We start from the raw sequence: 23,121 nt of genomic DNA, 5'->3' as shown, positions 1-23,121 counted from the left end.
TTATTTTTACATGCATTAGATAACATATTATTTTTAGATATGTACATATTTTACTAGCTGGGCTATTTCCCAACTATAATGCCAGACTAAAATCGTGTTGTTTTTTGTTATGAGTGGGGAATATTAGTGATAGTCATTAGTGATGATGTTACTGATAATATAGTTTCTTTGATCCTGTTATAGTTATACATTACATACTGTTTCCAGGAATAGCACAAAGGTGTGTGACTGTCCACAAATATGTGCCTTTGACCCTCATTTTTTATATTTTGATTATATTGTAGTTTATTTACAATATAGTGCACAAAGACAAACATCATCTTTTAGTCTCGTCAAATTCTTTCTTTTAGTTTCCACAGTGGTATTCCATCGTGATGGACTCAAATGGGGGGTTGGTCATTACCTCCCCAAGTGTGAGACATCAATATTCATGGCCACTGACACTCCCTCGCATACAGCCTTTCTAAAACGTGTCATACAAAATTTAAATCACTGTATTGCTTTATGTGAATGAATGAACAGGAATTGAACATCCGCCAAACCCAGGTTCGTCCATCACCCGGATAGTGAAGCATGATTTATCACTCCAGAGAACACATTTTCACTGCTCCAGAGTCCAGTGGCAGCATGCTTTATACCACCTCAGCCAATGCATGGCATCGCGTGTCGTGATCCTAGGCTTGCATGCAGCTGCTCGGCCATGGAAACCTATTTCATGAAGCTCCCGACGCACAGCTCTGGTGCTGATGTTGCTTCCAGAGCAACGTCAAAGATGATCAGCGGAATGACAGACTAAACGACACCACTGGCTATGACTGACTCTTTTGTGTGAAGCCCCTCAGGAAGCAGCTCTTAGTGACATGAAGAGCACACAACGGGCTCACTAGAACCTGGCCATTAATGAAAGAACTATAGCCACAAGGTCTAGAATTGTGGATTTTGTGCTTGATGAAGCCACCAGTTCAGCATGTCTGAGCCAGTAGAGGCTGCAGCCGTCAGTGAATTGTCACAGGTGGCAGAGGTCATGCTATCCAGTGTCAATTGTGGTCACCTTACACAGAATTTTAGTGGTCGAACATAACTCCTTCAAATTTTGAATGCTTATAGACAAACACTTGGGGCATCTCAAAAAGCAGAAATGTGATTGATATGACCATTTACTGTGAAGATATAAATATTTGTGTGAAAAAAACGCAACTGTTTTTTTTTTTCCTTTTTAAGAACTTTTCTCTGAATATATTGCCCCTAGTACGCTAGATAAAAACAGAAATACTTATGAGAAATTAAACTGCAAATTAAAAGCTCTGAGTCTCTACTTTCACATGAGCCATTAACCACTACTGTCGTGTGTGACATTCAATAAATTCAATGCTGAACACAGGCACCCACAAAAATTCCATTTTTTGGCCTCTGGTAAAAAGAGTTAAACATATTTCATACAATTTTCATGACTCTAAACAGTGCAAATTTTTAAATGTGCAAAATTTTAAAACTGTAAAATGTATTTGTTGTTCAGACCTCAGATTCTGACACAAAGTCAGTGAAATATAATAGTTTAAGCAAAGACATCAGTGTCTACAAGCCCTTAATACCACTTACAGTGTTCTCCGAAAGTATTGGAGTATTGGCCATTTTGTTCTTTTGTTCTTGCTACACACTGAAGACATTTGGGTTTGAGGTTAAAGGATGAATATGAGACAACAGATAAATTGATGTAAATATCACTAAATATTTGGTTGCATATCCCTTGCTCGTAATAACTGTATAAGGTTGGCGACCCAGTGACATGAACAAAATGTATTCTTCTTTTGTGATGCTTTTCCTGGCTACTGTTGCTTCTTTCAGTTTTTTGTTTTTTGGGGTTTCTCCTTTCAGTCTCCTCTTCAGGAGGTGAAATACTTGCTCAATTGGGTTAAGGTCTAGTGACTAACTTAACTTCCATGTTTTTTTCCCTGAAGTCCTTTGTTGTGTTGGGTTGTCTTGGTCCATGCTCCTCCTAATTAGATTGGATGCATTTCTCTGTAAATTGGCAGACAGAATGCTTCTATAGACTTCTGAATTCATTCTGCTGCTACCATCTTGCGTTACATCATCAAAAAATATTAGTGAACCCTTTCCAGAAGCAGCCATACTTGCCCAAGCCATGACACTACCGCCACCATGCTTGACCGATGAGTTCATATGTTTTGGATCATGAGCAGATATTTACTTTCTCCACACTTTGGCCCTTTCATCACTTTGGTTAGGTTAATCTTGGTTCCAGAACCTCTGTGGCTCATCTCTGTATTTCTTTGTGAATTCCAATCTGGCCTTCTGATTCTTACTGCTGATGAGTGTTTTTTATCTTGTGGTACAGCCTCTATATTTCTACTCCTGAATTCTTCTTCAAATGGTGGACTGTGATACCTTAACTCCTGCCCTGTGGAGGTTGTTGATGATATCATTGACTGTTGTTTTTGGGTCTTTTGTCACAGCTTTCACAATGTTTGGAATCACAAAACTACCGCCACACAGACATGTGACATCAAAACGTTCGGATCAATGAGGAGAATTGTGTTATGGGTATTCTAGTGATGTCATTAAGCCCCGAAATAAATGGAATCATAAAACTATCGCAACATAGACCTGTGATGCATTAGCTCAATAAGAATAGCATTATGGGTATTTTAGTGACGTCCGTTCGCGTGCAATGTGACTGCCATTAAGTTTATTATATTAAAGACTTAACTACAATAATTACAGCTACCAATATAGGTCAAATTAGTTGTGCTTCAACAAACATGTACACACATGTAGCTTCCCCTACTGACTGGCATGTGCAGCTGTATGTCAGTGTCGAATTTTGCATGGGTAAGCACCACTCACATTTTCTTCAGAAAATGCAAATTCTAGTGTATATTCTTCTGGACACTTATTCGGCATGAAACTAGTCCCGCACTGTTTGCGCCACTGTCACAAAACATACCTCAAAACACACGGCCCAATTGGGACATGTGTGCTATTACTTTTATCAGTGTTTCCACGTGTGTGGGATAGTGCACGTTTTCGTCCCATAGAAACGTACACTCCCAGTGGCTCAGCTGGTAAGAGTGCAGGATCCTTAGCTGCTAGACCACCTGGTTCTTCCAATAGACAAAGAAAGGGGAATACAACACGGGTGTTACAGCTCAGACATTATTCGACTGACATGCTCGTATCACATATCCTCTCCAGAAAATAGCATTATTCCGGCCCCATAGACAATAATGGGAAATTTGGACCCCCTCAACTCCCACACCATCAGTGACACAGACATGAATGACGTGTCCAAGTTTTCAGCTTGGTCTAGAGAATCAGGAAATCCCATTTGGGAATTAATCTCCTGTGCACTTCCTGTGGAATTTCCCATTGGGGTTTGCAAGGCACATTAACGTAAAATGAGTCAGAGGAGCAAACAGGCAAACAGAGACACTGTTTAGATTTACTACCTTCATAGGAAAATTTTGGCACCTACCTAGTCCCACACCGTGTGACTCACAGAGATGGATCATACCTTGAATCACTCGGATTTCTCGGGTGGTGTATGTGGTTACTTCTCTCACCATTCCCATGTACGTATCATGAAACTCCTGTTGAAATTTCCCCCAGACACACTCATTGAGAAGCAGGACAAACAGACCATAAACTAAGTGTAATCACCAAACTACTGCAGCCATGTCATACATCAGAACAATCGGCTCAATGAGGAAAACTGCTTTATGAGGAATGATACCCTCAACTCAATGTGTAGAATTGCATTACGGGTATTTTAGCGATGTCACATCCACGTCACATGCATGCTAACGAAAATGTTCCAAAATAAATGGAATCACAAAACTACCACAACATAGACATGTGGTACATTAAAATGCTTGGCTCAATGAGGAGAATTGCATTATGGGTATTTTAGTGACGTCACGTGCACTGTGATGGTGGGCTGGCAGCCCGTGCACTAATGACTCACAGCTCTCATTGGCTGTGCAAGCTGAACCAGGTTTCTGAATTCGACGGGTATCCCCTCCCGAGAGTGGATGACCTGGTGGAGCGACTGGGGAGAGCCCGGTTCATCTCCACCCTAGACCTCACCAAGGGATTCTGGCAAGTGGCTTTGAGCCCGGAGGCTAAGCCAAAATAGTACCGGCTTCTCCCCTTCAGGCTGCATGGAGCACATGAAACTTTTCTGTGACCCCACCGGCACTACGCAGCCGCCTACATAGACGATGTGGTAATTCACTCCTCCACCTGGTCTGTCCACCTCTACCAACTGAGGGCCATCCTGGAGGAGCTCCGGAAGTCTGGGCTGACCACCAACCCAAAGAAATGTCACCTGGGTTAACGGAGGCACAGAACCTGGGGTACCGCATCAGCCGTGGACTGCTCATGCCACAAGAGAAGATGATTGAGGTGGTGCGTGAGTAGCCAAGACCAACCACCAAGCAGCAGGTACGTGCCTTCTTAGGGTTGGCCAGTTATTATAGGAGATTCGTGCCCAATTTTTCCTCGATTGCCTCGCCCCTCTCTGATCTCACCAGGAAAGGTGAATGGAGTGGGGAAGCTGAACGGGCATTCATTAAACTGTAGGAGGCACTGACGAGTTCGCCCATATCAAGGAATCCCTACTTCAACCTCCCCTTCATCGTTCACATCGACACTTCTGAGACAGGGCTTGGGGTTGTCCTGCCACAGGTCTTCGATGGGGAGGAGCATCCGGTCCTCTTCGCAAGCTGAAAGCTTACCCCCGCGGAGAAAAAGTATGCGGCTGTGGAGAGAGAGGCCCTGGCCATCTAATGGGCCATAGAGGAGCTAAAATACTACGTGGCTGGCCGACATTTCACCTTGGTGACAGACCACGCTCCTCTACATTGGATGGCCAAGGCTAAGGACACTAATGCGCAGGTAACACGATGGTTCCTCTCTCTACAAGACTTTAACTTCTCCATGCAACACCGAGCGGGGACTCAGCACAGCAATGCTGATGGGCTCTCAAGGCACTACTCACTCTGGGCCCGTCACATGCCGGCAGTAGACTCGGAGCTGGGGGGGTGGCGCTACTGTGACTGACAGGCTGCACACTAATGAATCATGGCACTCCTCATGCGACTGCCGGCCGGGTGCTGAAAGGACAGTGCCACTTCAGCACCCCTGCTGTTATCGACAGCCAGAGCGCGCATGGCTGCGAGGCGGAGAAACAAAACTCAACACGTCTGGCAGCCAATCCCAGCCGCAGTGCCGATCTACCCTCCTGGAGGAGCCAGATGACTATAAAAGGAGTCAGCGGCAGCTCTGTTGTTCAGGTAGACGATAGAGGCAACCTTACTAATGTGTGTTTCTGTCTCTCCTATTTCAGAAGGCAACATCAGCGAGGAGGACGATCCCCTTCTGCCTTCAGCTGCACACTCACCACTGAGAGCTGCCGCTGTCACCTCTCTGTCTCCTGTGGGCGCCACTGCATTGGGACTGCCACGCCACATGCAGAGACGACACCACCCTCACTCATCCTCAGCATTCACTCACCTTGCATGTGTTAAGATTGCTGCATTGACTTTTTCACACCTAATGTCGGTCTCTGGGTACTTGTGTGCTGTGTCTAGAGGTCTCGCTCATCACAGCACATTAACTCCCAAAATAAGTGGAATCACAGAACTAAGGCAACATAGACATATGACATATCAAAACATTTGGCTGAGTGAGGTAAATTGCGTTATGGGTATTTTAGTTATGTCACGTGCACATCACATGCTCATTAACCCTCAAAATAAGTGGAACCGCAACATAATCATGTGACACCAAAATGCTTGGCTGAGGAGAATTGCATTATGGGTATTTTAGTGACATCAAGTGCACGTCACATGCATGTTAAACTCCCAAAATACGTAGAATCACAAAACTACTAGTACATAGCCATGTGACATATCAAAACATTTGGCTGACTGAAGAAAATTACGTTATGAGTATTTTAGTGACATCACGTGCATGTTAACCCGCAAATCACAAATTAAAAAACTGCATGTTGGTGTTGAATTTTGCACGGTCAAGCACCACTCACATTTGCTTCAGAAAATGTAAATTCTAGTTATTATTAATCTACCAGATTTTCTGCGCATATCTCCTCCTACAGTTTTCGAGACACCAAACCAGCTCTAACATGTCTGGTCTGACTTACTCACTTGAATGGGATTATTTTAACTGCTATAATTTGTCCAGTTCTCCAGCTACAACCACCAAAATTCATATAATCTGTGTATGTTTTCACACAGACAGGCCTTTGTCCCCAAAAGTAATCCTCTATCCATTTACTCACATGCATAAATACCACTATGCCTGCTAATTGCCATATAACTCAAAAAATACCCCCGTGAGCTCTAATTACCCCAAAGCTCAAATATAATTGCTCCCTGACTGCTAACTGCCCAAAACCCAAACAATTAATACCCACATGACCTCTAATTTCCCTACGTGTAAACATAAATACCACCCTGACTGCTGCTAATTGCCCTAAACCCCCAAAATAAATAACATCATGATTGTTAATGCCCCAAAAGCCAAATATAAATACATATATACACTTTTGTGAACTGTAATTGACCTAAACCCAGAAATAAGCATCACCCTGCCTGTTACTTTCCCCAAAACCAAAAAATAATATTCCCATGATCTCTAATTTCCCCAGACCCAACTTTAAATACCATCTGACTGTGTTATCCCCAGACTCAAAAATAAATATCCCCTGACCTTTAATAAAACCCTAATAAATTCCCAATATACTGTAATTGCCCCAAACCACACTATAATTGTTGGTGTGACCTCTAACTGCCCCAAAGTATAAATATTCACCTTCCTGCAAATTGCCTCAACACCAAAATATAAATACACCAGTGACCTCTAATTTCCCTACACCCAAACATAAACACCCCGACTGCTAATTTCCCCAAAAGCCTTAAAAAACATGTAAATTGTAAAAGCCCCAAACCTGACTATAAATATGCAAACTCAAATATTATGAAGAATTATGATGTGTGTATGTGTAATAATTGACCAACGTTGAAGATGTGTGTCACAACACACTTGCAGTTTCTGCAGGAAGTACTCTATCTAGTTATTAGAATTACACAAAAACTGCAAAAGTTTGAAAGCTACTACTTCTACTTTCTACTAATTCTTTGGCTTATTCTGAACCAATTTGCAATTTGGAATACTTAGTTCTGCCCATTTAGATTTTTTGCTAATTTGCATAATATGCAAAACCTACTTTTTGGAACTAGTCCTTGAATTTTTGTCCCATCTTCACAAGGTATATTGGCCACCACCTGTCAATCAATTCAAATGGAGCAGAGTTTAATTATTAAATCCTTTGTAACAACTGCAAAACATTTGTAAAGAATATAGCTGCCTCCCACCAAACAATCATTCCAAGACAGGGCTAGATTTATTCAAATATCTATAACACATGATAGATAATACATACACAAAACATACTCAGGGCTAGATACTGAGGCTGTGTGATGAAGTCGGAATGTTCTCACAATCAGGGGGAGTGGTTAAGTTCAAGTGCATTTTTCTCACATACCATACATCTGATCAAGGTCTTGATACCCTTATCAAGATGAAATGTTCTTATGACCACCTAAGAACAAGCTAGGAACCACCTGTGATACCATAAGCACAGCCTATCAACCCCTTAGCGACACCAGGTAGTTGCGTTCGCTGAGCAATCACTCAGCATTTTCTTCACTTGCAGAGGTCAGATGCAGTCACAACTGCTCCTTTTCTTTTTATTTTGATTTGATTTTTATTTCTAGTTAACCAACTGCTCTCTCTCTCTCTACCAATAGTTAACATAGGAGAGAAGGACACAAACATTCCTTTAATAAAACAGTAAGATGATATCACTTGCAGAGCACCAAAAGTTGGCTATGGATGTTCATCCTTGGATAGACTAAAGACAGCAACTGATAAGAACAGTTTTTCACTCAAGTGTTAATCTCTGAACAAGATACAAGAGAACTTCAGATACAAGATACTAAAACTCTAAGATAAGTTAAAACTCTAATGATGCTTACTTGAGTTTCTTTTAACAGACTTAGCACTGCTTGACTTTATAGTATAGAGTTATAGAAGAGGAATGATTTACAATTGCAATTTACAATCTGGTGTCACCCAGATGAGGATGGGCTCTTCTGGGTTTCCTCTTCTTGTTGCCTGTTGGGATTTTTCCCTCTGGCTTGCTCATTAGGGACAAATTTAAATAAATAATTTATATCCAGATTTCTGTAAAGCTCCTTTGTGAAAATGTCCATTGTTGAAAGCACTATATTAATAATGTTGTATTGAATTGAGATCACGTATTAAAGGCGCATTAAGCATTTTTCCCAAGATTAAGTCTCTGGTGGTTAGGTGGGTGGATTCAACATTTGAATTATTATTTTTTAATTCCTAGGGGTCGGACCAATTCCTGCCCATGTTCGCAAATCTATGCCCCCAGGACCTGCAGTGGCCAGAAAAGTTCAGCTAGAGTTACCAAATTCAACTATTATAAGGACTACGCTGTTGACGGTGGAGTGGCTGCCTGCTTTATGTCCCAGGGCACCCTCATGTCTGTGTTACCTTCTGGCTTTCTCTATTAGTTATGCTGTCATAGTCTTGCTGGAGTCCCTGCTTGCACTCTGCACACAAAGTACATTGTCCTTAACCATTACGGGACAATATGCATACTTAATAATCTCTCCGTCTCTCTGTCCCTCTCTCTCTCTGTCGAGCTACACATGCAACTTCTGAGATACCAGTGAATCCTGACCACTTCTGCTCTCCGGATCTGCCTGATCCATCCTGATGCCCTACTTTGGAGTCCTCATCAGTTGAAAATCACTCGCTGCTGTTGAGGATGGCCCCACATGGACAGCCTGAAGATCACTGAGATTACTGAGGATGGTACCACTTAAAAACCATGAAGATGGCTTTGGACCACAATTCTTATGAACAGTTATGCTATGACAGCTTAGGACTATAATTGCTATTATAGCTTTAGGACTGCAATTGCCATGAACAGTTTTGCACTCAAGTCTCCATCAGTGAACAGTGGATAAGTTCAACAAAACAGACTTCATGTGAAAAATGTAATGAATTTCCTGGTTACACAATTTCACTATTTGACCAGTAGTGCACAGTTATAGAAGGGATTTATTTATAATTACACTATCCATTGTCACCCAGATGAGGATGGGTTCCCTTTTGAGTCTGGTTCCTCTCAAGCGTTCTTCCTCATATTGTCTCAGGGAGTTTTTCCTTGCCACCGTCTCCTCTGGCTTGCTCATTATAGATAAATTCATACATTTAAAATTTATATCCTGAATATATTTATGTCTGTAAAGCTGCTTTGTGACAATGTAAAGTGTTAAAGTGCTATACAAATAAAATTGAATACTATTATCATTAGGCGCCTCACAATAATAAGGAACTGTGGAGCTCTCGCTACACAACAAATAACTATAATTATGCTTTACATTTTACCCAGCACACAATTTTTATGTAGAATCAGCTGATGAAGCCAGAAGCTTCCTCCAACTAACCAGCTTATTTTTTTATTCACCTGTCTGTTCCTTAGCTTCTACCTTAGCTCTTAGATTATCATCTCCCCTCAGTAGGCACTGATTTATCATGTTTGGTAATTAATGACAATAATATTTCATTTATCCTGAGTGACATCTTATAATGTTATGTTATTATTATTATGTTAGAGCGGCAAGTTATAGAGCTCTGTATAATGATAGCATTTATATTTTGCCCACTCAGTCATTCAAGCACCTAAAACTCAAGTTATAGCACTAAACACACAAAATTTGGCTCATTATGACTAATGACGAATAAATTTCACTTATCCTTAGTGACTAAATGTTACCCAGGAACACTGCTTACTACAGCAGCTAGCATCAGAGCTCTGTGTCTAAAGTTAGCATTTTAGCATTTAGCTTTTCCCCACTAGGCCATTTAAATACTTGAAAACCACTTACAGCACTGATTGGCTCTTTATGATTAATGATGATTAGATTTCCATATTCTGAGTGATTTATCATGTTACACAGGTGCTCTGCTCTTTGCAAAATTTGACACATACTAATTTATGAGGATGGTTAAGAGTGCCTCTGCTGCCCTATCATTTATATATAACAAGTTCTCAGTGATTTTCAGCTGAAAGTATTACTATTAGCATTGTTAGCATAGCAAAATAGTTAACATTACATACATTTAAAGGTGGTTAATCCAAAGTATTTACTTTCCTGACTCTCTCATATGATAAAAATGCATCTACTGAACCTTACAGATTGTGTTTGCAGATCTTTCCAGGAGCAACATTGCTAATTCCATTCCACCGTTAATTCCAGCTTCATTCCCTCATCAGTAATAAAATATTCCATCTTGGAAAAGCACAGCATGATATTAGCCAACACAAGAATTACCTGGCTGCCTTGGGAGCTTCGGCCATGTTTTTCTTTCCCAGCATACTGCAGGGGGCAGGGCAGAGTGAAGGGGTGTTGGATAGTGTCTATAAATTGTCCATTCAAACAATTCCGGTACGATTGAAGCGCAGGTTTTGCAAATTTGCGGTTTTGCAAATTTATTTATTTATTTATTTTTTTTTTTCAGCCACATCATACACTTGTGCTGAGGCCATGGCTTAAAACAGTAATTAAAAAAAAAAAAAAATTATCAAGTTCTGCATATTTTCCAGGTAATTTCCACATTTTTGAAGTGTAAAAAAATCAATTATTCCCCCTTTAAATATAAACAGGTATTATTTATTCTTTTTTCCCCATCAAAACAGTTTATAAGGTCAAGGACGTGGACCTTAAAATCTCAATAGCCAACATGAAAATTGTGGGTGGGGAAACTAGTTCAAGTATATATTCCTGCAGGCTGGACCAACTCCAAACAGGTTGGCCTTAACTCCAAATAGGATGGCATTCTGTTAAATGCTTTCTTACTGTTATAATTTTAATGTATGAAAATAGGCTCTACTCCAGCGCATACTATATGCTTTCCGACAACTATTCTGTGAAATTGTCTTGCTGACATGTTTGACATTAAAATGCAAATATCATGTTTTTAAAATTTAAAAACACTGATCTGGGAGGCAGGAAATGGTCACTCCCTGCATTTCACCAAAAACATTTTTCTGACCCCAAAGTTTTTTGGAAATCATTCAAAAAATAAATTATTTCAATTTGTTGGCTGCAGGTACAATGGATATAAAAAAAGTCTATATACCCCTGTTAAAATGGCAGGTTTTTGTGATGTAAAAAAATGCAATGAAGATAAATCATGTTGGAACATTTTCCACCCTCAACGTGAAATTACAACATATAAAAATTGAGTGAAAAACAATCAGAAACATTTTAGGGAAAAATAAAAAAGTCACAATAACCTGGTTGCATAGGTGTGCACACTCTTTTATAACTGGGGATGTGGCTGTGTTCAGAATGAACCAATCACATTTAATCTCATGTTCAAATGTAATTATTATACAGCGGTCAATAAAGACCAGCTGTTTCTGTAGGATTTTCTTGCCATCTGACTGCTGAAGCCATGGTCCACAGAGAGCTTAAAAACCCTGTATGGTATCTCACTTGTCAAAAGGTATCGATCAGGAGAGGGGTGTTAAAGAATTTCCAAAACATTAGATATACCATGGAACACTGTGAATTCCATCATCAACAAGTGGAGAAAATGAGGTACCACACTGAAATTACCAAGTACAGGCCATCCCTTAAAAATTTAGAAAAGGACAAAAAAAAAAAATTACCAGGGAGGCTGCCAATAGACCTACGACAACACTAAAGGATCTACAGGAATATCTGACAAGTACTGATTACTCTCTGCATGTGACAGTCTTTCATATTCTTCACATGTCTAGGCTATGGGGCAGGGTGGCTAGACAGAAGCCCTTTCTCACAAAAAAAATCCAAGCTCAACTAAATCACCCTAAACCATGTGGCAAAATGTGTTATGGTCTGATAAGACCAATTCCAAAGGGTATAATAATTCCATCATTCCAAAAGGTATGTTTGGTGCAGAAAAAAGCACATCACCAAAAAAAAAAACACCATACCCATGGTGCAGCATACTTCCACTGCTGCATTGCGTGCTCCCGCCTCTACTCCCAGTGCACTGATGCTGGCTCCAGACAAGTTTGCCGGCGATGCATCTTTTTGCAAGGGATTCCTTCTGCAATGTTCATTATACTTTGCTAGCCATGAGGGGATGTCCGGCCCAGAAAATCGCTCCTTCATGAATTTGCCCACTGGCAAAGCGCTTAAATGGGCCCCAGGTGTATGGGAGAAGGTAACCGAGCAGACAACGTCTTATCAGAGGTTTACGGAACTGTTCTGTCAAGTGTTGGATCACTCACCAGAGGGCAACGAGGTTGGAGAGCAACTTCTGACTTCCTCCCGAGTGGCCAAGCTTGCCCTCGAGTTCTGCATGCTAGCGGCTGGCAGTGGGTGGAACAGTATCGCTCTTTAAGCCACATGTCTATGTGGTCTCAACCCGTTAGTAATCACCAAGATGGTGTCCTGGGATGAACTGCTAACGCTTGACTCCCTGATAGACCTTGCTATCTGCCTTGATCGTCTGCTTCATAGCCACCATCTGTTCCGTGAGGAACCCAGGCAACTGGGGCGCACCGATTTCTCTTCTGAACCCATGCAACTGGGGCGCACCAGGATCAGTGAGAGAAAAAAGAGAGAAGACGCCGTGAACACTGGTGTTTCTTCTGTGTTCAGCCTAACTCCTCTGTGTTCTACCCTCAGAAACACCCAGGCCCATCTGAGAGCAGAAACAACTCGCTCTCCACAAGTGAGTCATTTTCACTCTTTGCCTCACCACTCATATCACTCATATTGCAAGTGAGAATACAATTCTCAGATGGTGTCTCTGTTTTGGCAGCGCTGGATGACTCTGGGTCTGCAGGCAACTTCTCTGACCAAGAAACTGTGAACACACTCCACATCCCCACACAAGCTCTGCAACACCCCCTCAGTATCCAAGCCATCGATGGAGGACCCATCGGCAAGGCGTCATCACTCAAAGCAGACAGGCCCTCCTGCTCCAGGTCATCACACTGTATCAGGAATCCTGTGGCATTCTTTTCCAGGAAGTTATCCCCCGTGAAATGGAACTATGACATTGGAAACAGAGAACTACTAGCCGATGCTAGAAGAGTAGCGTCACTGGCTGGAGGGGGCTGCCCATCCATTCACTACCTTCACTGATCATAAGACCCTCGAGTACCCCAAGTTAACCAAGCGTTTAAACCCTCGCCAAACGTGATGGGCCCTATTCTTTGCATGATTCCAGTTCACCCTGTCATACAGGACTGGCTCTAATAACACTAAGGCCTTTCACGCTTACATGCTGCAAGCCCCAAGGATGACAGTGAAGACCACATCCTTCCTCTTTCATGCTACTTAGGGGCAGTCACCTGGGACATCAATCAAGAAATAGCAGGCACTTCCCCACAGAAAGGTTCCTAGTTCATGCCCCTGCCACAAGCAGTTTTGTCCCCTGCCCTATGAGGTAAACTTATCACGTGGGCCACAGGCCATCCAGGGTCCTATCGAACATATAACTTACTATGAGATAAGTACTGGTGGCCCGACATGCTAAATGACGTGCAACATTTTGCCTCCTGTACTGTCTGTGCACAAGCCAAGGTCCCTAGAACCTTGCCGGTCTTTAAGCTCATGCCACAGTGGCCTTGGTCCTCCCGGTGGTGAACTTCATCACAGACCTCCCAGAGTCCAACAGGAACACAGTCATCCTGGACATTGCTGACCATGTATACAAATCCCTGCACCTTATTCCTCTGCCCAGCCTACCCACGGCCTTTGCTACGTAAGAACTGCTATTCACCAACGTATTCCTTTATTGCAGAATCCCTGAGGACACCGTCAGTGACCGTGCCACTCAGTTAACATCACAGGTCTGGTGGTCATGAGTCAAGCTTTATATAGAAACTGGGGGTAACTGTGAGCCTAAGTTCAGGGTATCACCCACAGACCAACGGGCAGATGGAGAGGGCCAATCAGGAGATTGGCCATTTTCTAAGGACTTACTGTGCACAGAACCAGGAGGATTGAGCTCAGTTCCCTCAGTTCCTAACCAATCTCCCCATTTCCCTGGAATGTTAACCCCACCGATGCCCAATTAATGCCTAGAATGAGTGGCACTCACCAACAAAGAGCACGCAGACTGTCATAGAGGAGATAGCCCATGCTACTACCTGGACATCAAGTTTGGTTAGCCACAAACCTCAGAAACCTCAGATCTCAGAAACCCCCACGGATTCGAGAAACTAAACCCTAAATACATCGGCCCAAGCAAAATCTTAAAACAGGTCAATGAGGTCACGTATAAGCTCGACCTACCCTGCCACTGCAGACTAGTATCCTCCTTCCACATTTCACACTTCAAGCTCATTGTACAGGGACCTCCGCCCACTAACATTCCCCCCATCCCTCCACCAGCAACACTGGAAATAGAAGGTCAGCCTATACTCAACCATACTCAACTCACACTGCAGAAGGGGTAAGCTGGAGTATCTCATTTATTGGGTGTGGTCCTGAGGAACAGTGCTGGATCCTGGATCGCGACATCCTTGATCCCAGCCTATGCCATGAATTTCACTCCAGACACCCAGAACACCCAGGGCCCCGTCCTACGTGGAGGCCCACCTCAGACCACATCTCCAGCATACGCATCGCTCATCAGACACTCTAAACTGGTTCTGAAGCAGGTGAAAAAGCAGGAGCCATCTCTGCTCTTCAGGACTGTTTTGAGCACACTGACTGGCACATGTTCAGGGAAGCCGCAACTGACAGCAACTTCACCAAGTTGGAGGAATACACAACATCAGTGACCAACTATATCAGCAAGGGCATTGACAAGGTGGACCTAAGAACAGCGAGGGCCAAACTGCCCCAGGCCATCAGAGAGGCAAAGCGCACACACGCACAGAGAATCCACAGCTACTTCCAGGATAGCGGAGAAACGTGGCGCATGTGGCAGGGCATCCAGACCATCACCGGCTACAGGACAACATCACCTGTCTGTGACAGTGAATCCTCCCTTCCAGATGCACTGAACTACTTCTACACTCGGTTTGAGGTGCAGAATGATGCGATTTGTAACGCTCTGACCCGGATAACTCGTTAAATCCATGAAATGAAAGAGATGGAAAACGAAGAGTTGGTGTCCCACACATTTAATGGCTGGGACACGGCAACGCGATTCCCTCACACATGAGCGATTAACTCTTTCTTGGCGTTACAAATAAAAGTAAAGACAAAAATAATAACACGAAGGCAGAGCGAACTTATCATCCACGATGGTTCTCATTACACAGTCACGTAGTCCTTCCACGTCACCACCACATAGCGTGCGTTATAAGTGAAGTGATCAGTCTCTTAAAGGGCACACCGCACAATAATGAGATGCATGCAAATACATAGTTTTGGCCGTTACAGATTGCGAGGTAGACCACCCCTCCTCCCAATGACCAGGTGCTGTGTCTAACCACGGCTGATGTGAGTAAGATGCTACACAGAGTTAACCCACGGAAGGCTACTGGACCAGACAACATTCCTGGCAGAGTGCTCAGAGGATGTGCAGACCAGCTGGTGGATGTTTTCACATACATCTTCAACACCTCCCTGAGCAGCACCATCATTCCAACATGCTTCAAGGCCACCACCATCATCCCCGTGCCAAAGAAGTCTCCAGTGTCCTGCTTCAACAACTACCCTCCTGTTGCACTCACACCCATCATCATGAAGTGTTTCAAGAGGCTCGTCATGAGGCACATCAAGACCCTGCTGCCCTCCTCACTGTATCCCCAGCAATTCGCACACCATCCCAACCGCTCAACGGATGATTCAATTCAATTCAATTTTATTTGTATAGCGCTTTTAACAATGGACATTGTCACAAAGCAGCTTTACAGAAATAAATGGATTCACAAAAATATATTGTAAATATTTGAATTTATCACTGTGAATTTATCCCTAATGAGCAAGCCAGTGGCGAAGGTGGCAAGGAAAAACTCCCCGAGATGATATGAGGAAGAAACCTTGAGAGGAACCAGGCTCAAAAGGGAACCCATCCTCATCTGGGTGCAACGGATAGTGCGATTATAAATAAATCCCTTCTATTATTGTGTACTATATGGACAAATAGTGCAATTGTGCAACCAATAAATTCATCACAGTTTTTGCAAGAAGTCCGGCTGGTTAAAATCTATCCACTGTCCACTGATGGAGTCCTGAGTACGAAGCTGCTCGTGGCAACTGCAGCCCCAAAGCCACTACAGCAATCGCAGTCCCAAGCCATTACAGTACAGCTCCCCATATGTGATCCCCATGCCATCTCCACAGCCCCCAGGTGGCGCCATCCCTAGCAATCCAAAAAGTTCTTCAGGCAATCCATATGGGGCCCCAGCAGCAGCAAGCGATCTCAACCGATGAGAACTCCAACCAGAAGTAGAGCATAATGATGGGTCAGGCAGCGAGGAGGAGCAGAAGGGGTCAGGATCACTGGCATCACTGGCATCTCAGAAGTAGCATGTGTAGCTCGACAGAGAGTGAGGGAGAGAGAGAGATGGAGAGAAAGGAAGAGATTGTTAGGTGAGCTTTTGTCCTCTAATGGTTAAGCGTGATGTACTTTGCATGCAGAGTGCAAGCAGGGACTCCGGCAAGACTAGCTATAACAGCATAACTAAAAGGGAGAGCCAGAAGCTAACACAGACATGAGGGGGCCCTGGGACATAAGGCAGCCAGCCACTCCACCGTCGACAAACTTGAGTGAACGTGTGAGAGTGGGGGGGCGACAACATCCAAACATCCCAGTTCACCACAACAATCTATGCCTGTGAAAACCTCCAGACCTACCCTTGTACCTAAGAAAACTATTCACAAAAGGCTTGACTAAACAAATATGTATTCAGCCTAGACTTAAACACTGAGACTGTGTCTGAGCCCCGAACACTAAGTGGAAGGCAGTTCTGTGGGGCTTTGTAAGAGAAAGCTCTACCCCCAGCTGTAGCCCGCACTATTCGAGGTACCAACAAATAGCCTGCACCTTTTGATCTGAGTAGGCATAACGGATCATAAAAGACCAAAACTTCGCTCAGGTACTGTGGAGCGAGACCATTTAGTGCTTTATAGGTCAATAGTAGTATTTTATAATCAATACGAAATTTGATTGGGAGCCAATGCTGTGTGGATAAGATAGGGGGATGTGGTCATATCTTCTGGTTCTAGTAAGGACTCCTGCTGCTGCATTCTGAACTAACTGGAGCTTGTTTATGCATCTACTGGAACATCCAAACAGTAAGGCATTACAATAATCCAACCTAGAGGTAACAAAAGCATGAACTAATTTTTCTGCACAGTGTAGTGACAATATATTTCTTATTTTAGCAATATTTCTGAGATGAAAGAAAGCAATACTAGTTATATTATCTACATGAGCTTCAAAAGAAAGACTAGAGTCGATAATCTCACCAAGGTCTTTTACTGCTGCACATGATGAAACATAAAGGCCATCCAGAGTTATTATGTAATCAGAAAGCTTACTTCTAGCTGCATGTGGTCCTAGTACAAGTACTTCTGTCTTGTCAGAATTAAGTAAGAGAAAGGATGGATGATGCCATTACCACTACTCTCCATCTGGCCGTCACCCTCCTGGACAAAAAGGACACATATGTTTGAATGCTGTTCATAGACATCAGTTCAGAATTGAACACATTCATTCCACAACACCTGATTGGAAAGCTGAACCTGCTAGGCCTGAACACCTCCCTCAGCAACTGGATCCTGGACTTCCTGACTGGGATACCACAGTCAGTCCGGATAGGGAACAGCATCTCCAACACCACCACATTGAGCACTGGGGCCCCCCAGGGCTGTGTGCTCAGTCCACTGCTGTTCACCCTGCTGACTCACGACTGTGTAGCAATGCACAGCTCGAATCATCAAGTTGGCCGATGACACGACCTGGTGGGTCTCATCAGAACCAACACCCTGTCTCTGAATGTGGACAAAACCAAAGAGATGGTTGTTGACTTCAGGAGAGCACAGAGTGATGATTCTCCACTAAACATCAGTGGCTCCTCCTTTGGGAATTGTTAAGAGCACCAAATTTCTTGGTGTTCACCTGGCGGAGGACCTCAGCTGGTCCCTCAAAACCAGCTCCATAACAAAGAAAGCTCAGTAGCGTCTCCACTTTCTGCGAAGGCTGAGGAAAGCCTATCTCCCTGAGCAGCTGCATCACTGCCTGGTTTGGGAATTGCACTGTAGTGGATAGTGAGGACAGCTAAGAAGATCATCGGGGGCTCTCTTCCCTCCATCACAGACACAGTGATGAATTTAAGTAAGATTGGTTGCACAATTGCACTATTTGTCCATATAGTACACAATAATAGAAGGGATTTATTTATAATTGCACTATCCGTTGCGCCCAGATGAGGATGGGTTCCCTTTTGAGCCTGGTTCCTCTCAAGGTTTCTTCCTCATATCATCTCAGGGAGTTTTTCCTTGCCACCGTTGCCTCTGGCTTGCTCATTAGGGATAAATTCACATATTTACAATAGATTTTTTTTTGCGAATCCATTTATTTCCGTAAAGCTGCTTTGTGACAATGTCCATTGTTAAAAGCGCTATACAACTTTAAAAAAAAGAAAACAAAACAAAACAAAAAACTTACACGACACGCTGCATCTGCAAAGCCACCAGCATTGTGGATGACGCCACGCACCCCTCACACAATCTCTTTTTTTGTGTATTTATTATATACTGTATATAATCTTTATACTCTCCACCTGGCTGCTACTCATGTTTACATTTACAGCAACTTATATTATTACTCTTTTGCACTACTGTCATCTGATCCACTTTCTACTAGAACTGTGTACTAGTCAGCGCTTCACTGTAACTTACTGTGCCCATTGTCTTGGTTGGTTGTATTGTACCGTCTTGTGCCATCTGTACATGTTTGCATTGTGCACTTTATGTAAATATATGTAGTCTCCTGTAGTTCTGTGTTTGTTTTATGTAGCACCTTGGTCCTGAAGGAACGTTGTTTCATTTCACTGTGTACTAACTAGCTGTATATGGTTGAAATGACAATAAAGCCACTTGACTTGACTTGACTTGACTTGAGGAGGAACAGTGCACCCCCACAGAGACATTGGTCTCTGTTAGCTTACTTGATATAATGAATGAACACGAGATAAAAAAAAAATAAACACAACTTCTTAATTTTATCACCAGATCATTCTGTTCTTCAAAAACAAGGCATTTGGTGACATCATTTGCCAAAGTTGATGTGGAAGAACTCAAGTGGCCCAAGCCCTGACCTCAACCCCAACACCTCTGGGATGAACTGACTGTGCACCAGGCCTTTTCATTTGACATCAGCACCCGACCTCACTAATGCTTTTGTGGCTAAACGGGCACAAATTCTGCCAGCCATGTTCTGAAGTGAAGTGGAAAGCCTTCTCAGAAGAGTGGAGGTTGTTATAACAGCAAAAGGGGACCAAAAATCTGTGTTAATGCCCATGGTTGTGGAATGTATGTCCACTTACCTTTGGCCATATTTCTAAATTATATCTATAAGAAATAACATATTTAAGATAATAAAACTCTAATAAAACTCAAATCTATTCTATTTTATTACAGTGTAAGTCAAAATCTTCCTTTTCCATGTACCCTTATTTGTAATTTGATATGCTAATAATCATGATGACTAAACTAATATGCAAATTAGTCCATAGCATCATCTAGTGACTTTTTGAGCATGCTTTTATCCACTTTCCTCTGAAAACATTTGGCAACACTACATGCATTACCATTCTTGACTAGTGAGGGTAATGCCATAGAGTGGTAAATTCCTATTGCCTATACTAATATAGCACTTGTCAGAATAATCTCACTTCTCCCATAACTTATAATGAGAGTGTACTAAGTAGAATGGTGATAATTCCACAATATAGTATTATAAAATATTATATATCTAAAAAAAATCTTAAAGTGCAATTTCTCTTAATGTGAAGTGAACAGATGCTCACTGTTTCAAATACTGAAGCCAAATAAATGCGGTAAAATTGGTTTCACATTCAATATTCAAATTTCTGTCTTCAATAGCTTTCGTTTAAAGTTGTCCTTCAGGTAGTCAATGTAATGAATAATACACTAATGAGTTAAATAATATGTATAGTATATCATGATGTAATTAACATATACATATATTTTTATTTGTTTTTGCTTTAAATTTATATTAAAAAGATGGTTAATTTGTATATATTGTGTATATATTTATGCATCTATTGCAAAACCACTACTCTGATTTATAGAAAAGATAAAGTAAAGAAAATGATTTTGCAAAGAATATAAACAAAGAAATAGCTCCCCAGTAATGGGTTATCATAGACAGATTTTACAAATAAATTTCTATTGTAATAGCTTCTAAATGTTCAGGACTATTGTTCCAAAACAAGTAGTACCATATTTTGCACCTTCTGTAACAATGAATTTGAAATGAAGCAATTAAGATGTGATTGAAGTGTAGACTTTCAGCTTTAATTCAATGGGTTTAACAAAAATATTGCATTAACCGTTTAGGAATTACAGCCATTTGTTTTTTTTACATAGTCCCTCCATTTTCACAGGCTCAAATGACAAACTAACAATCATAAATATTTGGATTACTTTTAATACTTTGATGCAAATCCGTGGTAGTCAGTGACTGCCTGAAGTCTGGAACCCATGTACATCACCAAATGCTGAGTTTCCTCCCTTGCAATGCTTTGCCAGGCCTTTACTGCAGCCACCTTCAGTTGCTGCTTGTTTGTGGGACTTTCTGCCTTCAGTTTTGTCTTCAGTAAGTGAAAAGCAATTGGGTTGAGGTCAGGTGAGTGACTCGGCCATTTAAGAATATTTTTAATTTCCAAGCTCGAGTTGCTTTCACAGTACATTTTGGGTCATTATCCGTCTGTACTGTGAAGCACTGTCCTATCAGTTCTGTAGCAGAATCTGAGCAGAAAGTATAGCTCTAAACACTTCAGAATTCATCCTGCTACTTCATCCTATCATCAATAAACACCAGTGACCCAGTTCCATTGGCAGCCAGACATACCCACGCCATAACACTCACCCAAGGACCCTCATGGAATGAGACTTTTGTTCTCCCCAGGAACACAAAGTTCACCACCTTTCACACATTCCACAGAACTCAGCTTTAACAGACTACATAAGGCTACTTTACATCTCCTGTAAGGACAATGACTTTTAAGATGATGCACCATAGTTTGGTAACTTGTTGCCTCTTTTAATGTCATTCCATATGTGTGTCATGCTTATAGCCACCAGGTCATTATGATGCTTTTTGATCGTTTAACAGGGACCATAGGGTTCGTGTGTGTATCAGTAACAGCAGGTATGTCATGTTTGGTATGTGTGTGATCACTATTGAATTTCCTAAGGGTTGGTATAATGTAAAGTTGAGTACAATGTATTACATGCATGTTACCAAATTCCTTACCAAAATTCTAACCTAACCTACTGCAAAGTTTGCAAAGCTCATAACTCAGAGACCAGAATGTTAATTAGTGTCAGAGGAGGAGAATACAGTTTAGCCCCAAGATCCTGCTGATTGGAGCAAACACTTTGGGGTCAGCCCAACTGGAAAGGGTTAAAACCCCCTGACACAAAGGAAACTCTGAGTCTCATCCAATCCATCTTTGAGAGAGTCCAACACATCTTTGGAGTCTCATCCACTACATCTCTGCAAGAGTCTCATCCACTATATCTCTGCAAGAATCTCATCCAAAACACCTGTGCAAGAGTCCATCAACATCTTCAGAGAGCCTTTACCAACATCTTCAAGGAGTTCTCTTCAACTAACAGCTCAAGAGAGTCTCCATCCACATCTGAAGGGAGTCTCATCAACCAAGAGCTTTAGAAGTTCATCACGAGGAGTTCACGCTTGCTCCGAGACTCCGCATCCAGACTGGTTCTTGCAAAGCCTCCAACTCTCGCCTTCGCACCGCTGTGAACCATTCTTCAAAGTTTTGCAACCCACCCACGAGACTCCGCTGGGTTCGCGCCTCACACTGTTTATCTTCCTCATTGGAGACGCTACATAAGGCCAACCAGACCGCCAACCAATCAACATCGCCGGAAACTCCTTCCAAACAACAACGCAACGAGGGAATCCCTGGCAACACAAACACAAGTATAGTACCTCCAGATTCTCGCTGAACTGGTGCATTTAATACAAGTTTAAAGCCCTTCTAAACGAAGCGAATGTTAAATCAAACTCATAAGTTGATGGTTCGTTCGGGTCATGGTCTGAGAAACTGCTAGAAACTTGGAATTTCATTCACTCTCTTTTTTTCAAAGCCATTTTCACCCCTGTTTACATGTGTGTGTGTGTGTGTGTTAGATTAGTTTCTGTGTTTTAGAATAGTAATAAAGTCTCGTCTGATTTATAAAGGCCAGTGTCTTGTGTCTCTGTGCTTCGAATTTATTGCCTTAAACTGCAGATCTTGTTACTGTGCTCTTAATATAGTGTTTCACTATATTTAGGATATTATTGCCGGTGGCCACGGAGGTAATATCCCATACACAATTAATAAATACACTAATTTCAACTTATCGCTGGATAAATAGTTGATCAGCTATTAAAATATTAAGTTTACAAATTTCCCCTTCTGAGCTGATCTGCTAATCTCGTACATATATTGGTGTAGAATACATCAGCTTAACCTAAATGAGCTAAAATTTCCTACCACTTTCTTATTCTGATTTGCAGAATTATTTGCCACGACAGTCGTGGCTCAAGCTTTTATACAATTCTAAAACAATGATCTTGTTAGATGGAGTTTTCTCATTTTTTCTTTTTAATCATACTCCTACCTTTTGCCACAATTATTTAATTGGCCCACTGACTTTGTTTTAATTGTGGCGTGTTATATATATATATATATATAAACAGAGCCCAAGTTTAATTGAAATAACCTCTCATGTGTTGTGCTGCATCTCCTGCCTCCAATGC

General features: G+C 42.1%; 1 protein-coding gene across 1 annotated transcript in view; it reads right to left on the bottom strand.

Annotated features, from left to right (window-relative positions):
• Positions 1–10,562, bottom strand: part of LOC113542778 (tudor domain-containing protein 5) — a 52,625-nt gene extending 42,063 nt beyond the window's left edge. Inside the window, exon 1 of the mRNA XM_026940528.3 lies at positions 10,473–10,562. The gene's annotated coding sequence lies outside the window, so the exon portion shown is untranslated. The remainder of the gene's footprint in view (positions 1–10,472) is intronic.
• Positions 10,563–23,121: the final 12,559 nt, after the last annotated feature.

Source organism: Pangasianodon hypophthalmus, chromosome 7 (genome assembly GCF_027358585.1).
Source record: "Pangasianodon hypophthalmus isolate fPanHyp1 chromosome 7, fPanHyp1.pri, whole genome shotgun sequence".
In the NCBI taxonomy this organism is placed as follows: Eukaryota; Metazoa; Chordata; class Actinopteri; order Siluriformes; family Pangasiidae; genus Pangasianodon; species Pangasianodon hypophthalmus.
The sequence above is the reverse complement of the archived record's forward strand: the minus strand, read 5'-3'. Positions and strand labels throughout refer to the sequence as shown.